The sequence below is a fragment of the Zonotrichia albicollis genome, unplaced genomic scaffold (assembly GCF_047830755.1).
Source record: "Zonotrichia albicollis isolate bZonAlb1 unplaced genomic scaffold, bZonAlb1.hap1 Scaffold_136, whole genome shotgun sequence".
NCBI lineage: Eukaryota > Metazoa > Chordata > Aves > Passeriformes > Passerellidae > Zonotrichia > Zonotrichia albicollis.
Window position 1 is genome coordinate 12,501 of NW_027428355.1, and position 7,500 is coordinate 20,000.

The following is a 7,500-nucleotide window of genomic DNA, read 5'->3' on the forward strand; positions in this document are numbered from 1 at the left end:
TCGTCGCAACGGCTCCTCGGTGCCGCGGCTTAAGGCCGCCAGAGAAAAATCCGCGGAGGCCGGGCGGGCGCCCCCACTCTCTGCCCGCGCACCGGCGCGCCTAAACCGCGGAAAAAAAAGAAAAAACGCGGACCCGCGTGGCAACCCAGCCCGCCCGGCCCAAGGGGCTCGGTCGATGCGCCCACGACCGAGGTGGACGAGGCGCCGCCGCCTCGCCCGGGAAAGGTCCGGGGGGCTCTCGGAATCTCTCTCTCTCTCTCTCTCTCTGTCGGGTGCCGGGTCCGTCAACTCCGAAAAACTCCGCCCGCCAACGCGGGTCCCCGGCTTAAGGCCGAGGAAGGGGGACGGCTTCAACGAGGCGGCCCGGGGACGGGGCGCCCCGACCCCGGCTCCGCAGCTTCACCGGGCGGGCGGACGGCCCGAAACAGTGCCCGCCGAGTGGGCCCCGGCTTAAGGCCAGGCACAAAAGGGACGAGGCGCCGCCGCCTCGCCCGCCAAGCGGCTCTCTCGAATCGCCTTTCACAGCCCTTCTCTCTCGGCATCCCGGGGGGATCCGGCCCCTCCGCTCGGCAGCCCTTCTCTCTCGGCATCCCGGGGGGAGATCCGGCCCCTCCGCTCGGCAGCCCTTCTCTCTCGGCATCCCGGGGGGAAACCGGCCCCTCCGCTCGGCAGCCCTTCTCTCTCGGCATCCCGGGGGGAGATCCGGCCCCTCCGCTCGGCAGCCCTTCTCTCTCGGCATCCCGGGGGGAGATCCGGCCCCTCCGCTCGGCAGCCCTTCTCTCTCGGCATCCCGGGGGGAGATCCGGCCCCTCCGCTCGGCAGCCCTTCTCTCTCGGCATCCCGGGGGGAGATCCGGCCCCTCCGCTCGGCAGCCCTTCTCTCTCGGCATCCCGGGGGGAGATCCGGCCCCTCCGCTCGGCAGCCCTTCTCTCTCGGCATCCCGGGGGAAACCGGCCCCTCCCCGCTGGCAGCCCTTCTCTCTCGGCATCCCGGGGGAAACCGGCCCCCTCCGCTCGGCAGCCCTTCTCTCTCGGCATCCCGGGGGGAATCCGGCCCCTCCGCTCGGCAGCCCTTCTCTCTCGGCATCCCGGGGGGAATCCGGCCCCTTCTCTCTATCTCTCGGCCTCCCGGGGGAACCGGCCCCTCCGCTCGCAGCCCTTCTCTCTCGGTCTCTCGGGGGGATCCGGTCCGTCTTTTCTCAGCCCTTCTCTCTCGGCCTCGCTCTCACTGTGCCAACTTCCCCGGGAGGGACGGGAGCCGGAGCCGAGCCACAAGGAGACTCGCCCCGGCTAGGCGGAACACTGGCTTTTTCCCTTTGCCGGCCACCTGAGTGCGGCTGCTCCTCTCCGCCTGAAACGTAGGCACAGCCTCAGCCAACCTACGGGGATGCGGCCCGTCACCTCGCTCCCATAATACGGGCAGATAAGTCCCAAGCCGCCGAGGCCTCCAAGAGGACCGAGGGAGATCGACCGGGAAGGGGCGCCGCCTCAGGCCGCAGCCTACGATGAGGTAGCCGGAGGCAGCCGACAACAGCGACCCCTTGGTGAACTTCCGCAGCCGGCCGAGACAACAGGTCTACCCGGCACCCGCCGCTATTTGACTAAGTCCCGCCGGCGCGAGGTAGACCTGGTGTCCCAGGGGCCGGGGTAGACCTGGTGTCCCAGGGGCCGGGGTAGACCTGGTGTCCCGGGCTCCGGGGTAGACCTGGTGTCCCGGGGGCCGGGGTAGACCTGGTGTCCGGGTCTCCGGGCTAGACCTGGTGTCCCGGGGGCCGGGGTAGACCTGGTGTCCGGGGCTCCGGGGTAGACCTGGTGTCCCGGGCGCCGGGGTAGACCTGGTGTCCCGGGCGCCGGGGTAGACCTGGTGTCCGGGTCTCCGGGGTAGACCTGGTGTCCCGGGGGCCGGGGTAGACCTGGTGTCCGGGTCTCCGGGGTAGACCTGGTGTCCCGGGCGCCGGGGTAGACCTGGTGTCCCGGGCGCCGGGGTAGACCTGGTGTCCCGGGCTCCGGGGTAGACCTGGTGTCCCGGGCGCCGGGGTAGACCTGGTGTCCCGGGCTCCGGGGTAGACCTGGTGTCCCGGGCGCCGGGGTAGACCTGGTGTCCCAGGGACCGGGGTAGACCTGGTGTCCCGCCAGATCCGGAGAAGACCTGGTGTCCCCGGCCCGAGAGCCAGCAGACCTGGTGTCCCCGGACCGAGACGGGGTAGACCGGCTGTCCGCGGCCAGAGACGGGGTAGACCTGGTGTCCCCGGCCCGAGACGGGGTAGACCTGGTGTCTGCGGCACAAGACGGGGTAGACCTGGTGTCTCCGGCCAGAAGCGGGGTAGACCTGTTGTCCTAGAGCCCGGGGTAGACCTGGTGTCCCGGGGGCCGGGGTAGACCTGGTGTCCGGGTCTCCGGGGTAGACCTGGTGTCCCGGGGGCCGGGGTAGACCTGGTGTCCGGGGCTCCGGGGTAGACCTGGTGTCCCGGGCGCCGGGGTAGACCTGGTGTCCCGGGCTCCGGGGTAGACCTGGTGTCCCGGGCGCCGGGGTAGACCTGGTGTCCCGGGGGCCGGGGTAGACCTGGTGTCCGGGGCTCCGGGGTAGACCTGGTGTCCCGGGCGCCGGGGTAGACCTGGTGTCCGGGTCTCCGGGGTAGACCTGGTGTCCCGGGCGCCGGGGTAGACCTGGTGTCCGGGGCTCCGGGGTAGACCTGGTGTCCCGGGCGCCGGGGTAGACCTGGTGTCCCGGGCTCCGGGGTAGACCTGGTGTCCCGGGCGCCGGGGTAGACCTGGTGTCCCGGGCTCCGGGGTAGACCTGGTGTCCCGGGCGCCGGGGTAGACCTGGTGTCCCGGGCTCCGGGGTAGACCTGGTGTCCCGGGCGCCGGGGTAGACCTGGTGTCCCAGGGACCGGGGTAGACCTGGTGTCCCGCCAGATCCGGAGAAGACCTGGTGTCCCCGGCCCGAGAGCCAGCAGACCTGGTGTCCCCGGACCGAGACGGGGTAGACCGGCTGTCCGCGGCCAGAGACGGGGTAGACCTGGTGTCCCCGGCCCGAGACGGGGTAGACCTGGTGTCTGCGGCACAAGACGGGGTAGACCTGGTGTCTCCGGCCAGAAGCGGGGTAGACCTGTTGTCCTAGAGCCCGGGGTAGACCTGGTGTCCCGGGGGCCGGGGTAGACCTGGTGTCCGGGTCTCCGGGGTAGACCTGGTGTCCCGGGGGCCGGGGTAGACCTGGTGTCCGGGGCTCCGGGGTAGACCTGGTGTCCCGGGCGCCGGGGTAGACCTGGTGTCCCGGGCTCCGGGGTAGACCTGGTGTCCGGGTCTCCGGGGTAGACCTGGTGTCCCGGGGGCCGGGGTAGACCTGGTGTCCGGGGCTCCGGGGTAGACCTGGTGTCCCGGGCGCCGGGGTAGACCTGGTGTCCCGGGCTCCGGGGTAGACCTGGTGTCTTCGGCACAAGACGGGGAAGACCTGGTGTCCCGGGCGCCGGGGTAGACCTGGTGTCCCGGGCTCCGGGGTAGACCTGGTGTCCCGGGGGCCGGGGTAGACCTGGTGTCCCGGGCTCCGGGGTAGACCTGGTGTCCCGGGCGCCGGGGTAGACCTGGTGTCCCGGGCTCCGGGGTAGACCTGGTGTCTTCGGCACAAGACGGGGTAGACCTGGTGTCCCAGGGGCCAGAAGCGGGGTAGACCTGTTGTCCTAGAGCCCTGGGTAGACCTGGTATCCCGGGCGCCGGGGTAGACCTGTTGTCCTAGAGCCCTGGGTAGACCTGGTGTCCCGGGCGCCGGGGTAGACCTGTTGTCCTAGAGCGCTGGGTAGACCTGGTGTCCCGGGGACCGGGGTAGACCTGGTGTCCCGGGCTCCGGGGTAGACCTGGTGTCCCAGGGGCCGGGGTAGACCTGGTGTCCCGGGCTCCGGGGTAGACCTGGTGTCCCAGGGGCCGGGGTAGACCTGGTGTCCCAGGGGCCGGGGTAGACCTGGTGTCCCGGGCTCGGGGGTAGACCTGGTGTCCCGGGGGCCGGGGTAGACCTGGTGTCCCGGGCTCCGGGGTAGACCTGGTGTCCTCGAGCGCCGGGTAGACCTGGTGTCCCAGGGACCGGGGTAGACCTGGTGTCCCGGGCGCCGGGGTAGACCCGGTGTCCTCGAGCGCCGGGTAGACCTGTTGTCCCGGGACTCGGGGTAGACCTGCTGTCCCGTTCCCCGGGGTAGACCTGGTGTCCCAGGGCCTACCCCGGGGCCCGGGACACCAGGTCTACCCATGGTCCCAGGACACCAGGTCTACCCCGGGGAACGGGACACCAGGTCTACCCCGGGCCCTGGGACACCAGGTCTACCCATGGTCCTGGGACACCAGGTCTACCCCGGGGCCCGCGACACCAGGTCTACCCATGGTCCCAGGACACCAGGTCTACCCCGGGGAACGGGACACCAGGTCTACCCCGGGCCCTGGGACACCAGGTCTACCCCGGGGCCCGCGACACCTGGTCTACCCAGTGCTCTAGGACAACAGGTCTACCCCGGGGCCCGCGACACCAGGTCTACCCAGGGCCCTCGGACACCAGGTCTACCCCGGGGAACGGGACACCAGGTCTACCCCGGGCCCTGGGACACCAGGTCTACCCAGGGCCCTCGGACACCAGGTCTACCCCGGGGAACGGGACACCAGGTCTACCCCGGGCCCTGGGACAACAGGTCTACCCCGGGGCCCTCTGACACCAGGTCTACCCCGGGGAACGGGACACCAGGTCTACCCCGGGGCCCGGGACGCCAGGTCTACCCCGGGGAACGGGACACCAGGTCTACCCAGGGCCCTCGGACACCAGGTCTACCCCGGGGAACGGGACACCAGGTCTACCCCGGGCCCTGGGACAACAGGTCTACCCCGGGGCCCTCTGACACCAGGTCTACCCCGGGGAACGGGACACCAGGTCTACCCCGGGGCCCGGGACACCAGGTCTACCCCGGGGAACGGGACACCAGGTCTACCCCGGGGAACGGGACACCAGGTCTACCCATGGTCCCAGGACACCAGGTCTACCCCGGGGAACGGGACACCAGGTCTACCCCGGGCCCTGGGACACCAGGTCTACCCCGGGCCCCGGGACACCAGGTCTACCCCGGGCCCTGGGACACCAGGTCTACCCAGGGCCCTCGGACACCAGGTCTACCCAGGGCCCTCGGACACCAGGTCTACCCTGGCGCCCGGGACACCAGGTCTACCCCGTGCCCTGGGACAACAGGTCTACCCCGGGGCCCTCTGACACCAGGTCTACCCCGGGGAACGGGACACCAGGTCTACCCCGGGGAACGGGACACCAGGTCTACCCAGGGCCCTCGGACACCAGGTCTACCCCGGGGAACGGGACACCAGGTCTACCCCGGGCCCTGGGACAACAGGTCTACCCCGGGGCCCTCTGACACCAGGTCTACCCCGGGGAACGGGACACCAGGTCTACCCCGGGGCCCGGGACACCAGGTCTACCCCGGGCCCCGGGACACCAGGTCTACCCCGGGGAACGGGACACCAGGTCTACCCATGGTCCCAGGACACCAGGTCTACCCCGGGGAACGGGACACCAGGTCTACCCAGGGCCCTCGGAAACCAGGTCTACCCTGGCGCCCGGGACACCAGGTCTACCCCGGGCCCTGGGACAACAGGTCTACCCCGGGGCCCGCGACACCAGGTCTACCCATGGTCCCAGGACACCAGGTCTACCCCGGGGAACGGGACACCAGGTCTACCCCGGGCCCTGGGACACCAGGTCTACCCCGGGGCCCGCGACACCTGGTCTACCCAGTGCTCTAGGACAACAGGTCTACCCCGGGGCCCGCGACACCAGGTCTACCCAGGGCCCTCGGACACCAGGTCTACCCCGGGGAACGGGACACCAGGTCTACCCCGGGCCCTGGGACACCAGGTCTACCCAGGGCCCTCGGACACCAGGTCTACCCCGGGGAACGGGACACCAGGTCTACCCCGGGCCCTGGGACAACAGGTCTACCCCGGGGCCCTCTGACACCAGGTCTACCCCGGGGAACGGGACACCAGGTCTACCCCGGGGCCCGGGACACCAGGTCTACCCCGGGGAACGGGACACCAGGTCTACCCCGGGCCCTGGGACAACAGGTCTACCCCGGGGCCCTCTGACACCAGGTCTACCCCGGGGAACGGGACACCAGGTCTACCCCGGGGCCCGGGACACCAGGTCTACCCCGGGGAACGGGACACCAGGTCTACCCCGGGGAACGGGACACCAGGTCTACCCATGGTCCCAGGACACCAGGTCTACCCCGGGGAACGGGACACCAGGTCTACCCCGGGCCCTGGGACACCAGGTCTACCCCGGGCCCCGGGACACCAGGTCTACCCCGGGCCCTGGGACACCAGGTCTACCCAGGGCCCTCGGACACCAGGTCTACCCTGGCGCCCGGGACACCAGGTCTACCCCGTGCCCTGGGACAACAGGTCTACCCCGGGGCCCTCTGACACCAGGTCTACCCCGGGGAACGGGACACCAGGTCTACCCCGGGCCCTGGGACACCAGGTCTACCCCGGGGCCCTCTGACACCAGGTCTACCCCGGGCCCTGGGACACCAGGTCTACCTCGGGGTTAGGGTTAGGGTTAGGGTGTGGGTTGGGGTTGGGGTTGGGGTTAGGGTTAGGGTTAGGGTTGGGGTTGGGGTTGGGGTTGGGGTTAGGGTTAGGGAAACCAGGTCTACCCCGGGGCCCGCGACACCGGGTCTACCCCGGGGCCCTCGGTCACCAGGTCTACCCGGGGGTTAGGGTTAGGGTTAGGGTAAGGGTTGGGGTAAGGGTTAGGGTTAGGGTAAGGGTTGGGGTTGGGGTTGGGGTTGGGGTTGGGGTAGGGGTTAGGGTTGGGGTTGGGGTTGGGGTTGGGGTTAGGGTTAGGGTTAGGGTTAGGGAAACCAGGTCTACCCCGGGGCCCGCGACACCCGGTCTACCCCGGGGCCCTCGGACACCAGGTCTACCCCGGGGTTAGGGTTAGGGTAAGGGTTGGGGTTGGGGTAAGGGTTAGGGTTAGGGTTAGGGTTAGGGTTAGGGTTAGGGTAAGGGTTGGGGTTGGGGTTGGGGTAAGGGTTAGGGTTAGGGTTGGGGTAAGGGGTAGGGTTAGGGTTAGGGTTGGGGTTGGGGTTGGGGTTGGGGTTAGGGTTAGGGTTAGGGTTAGGGTGTGGGTTGGGGTTGGGGTTGGGGTTAGGGTTAGGGTTAGGTTTAGGGTTAGGGACACCAGGTCTACCCCGGGCCCTGGGACAATAGGTCTACCCCGGGGCCTGGGCTGCCGTAGCCTAAGTCCGGCGGCGGACACCAGGTCTACCCCGAGCCCCGGGCTGCCGTAGCCTAAGTCCGGCGGCGGACACCAGGTCTACCCCGAGCCCCGGGCTGCCGTAGCCTAAGTCCGGCGGCGGACACCAGGTCTACCCCGAGCCCCGGGCTGCCGTAGCCTAAGTCCGGCGGCGGACACCAGGTCTACCCCGAGCCCCGGGCTGCCGTAGCCTAAGTCCGG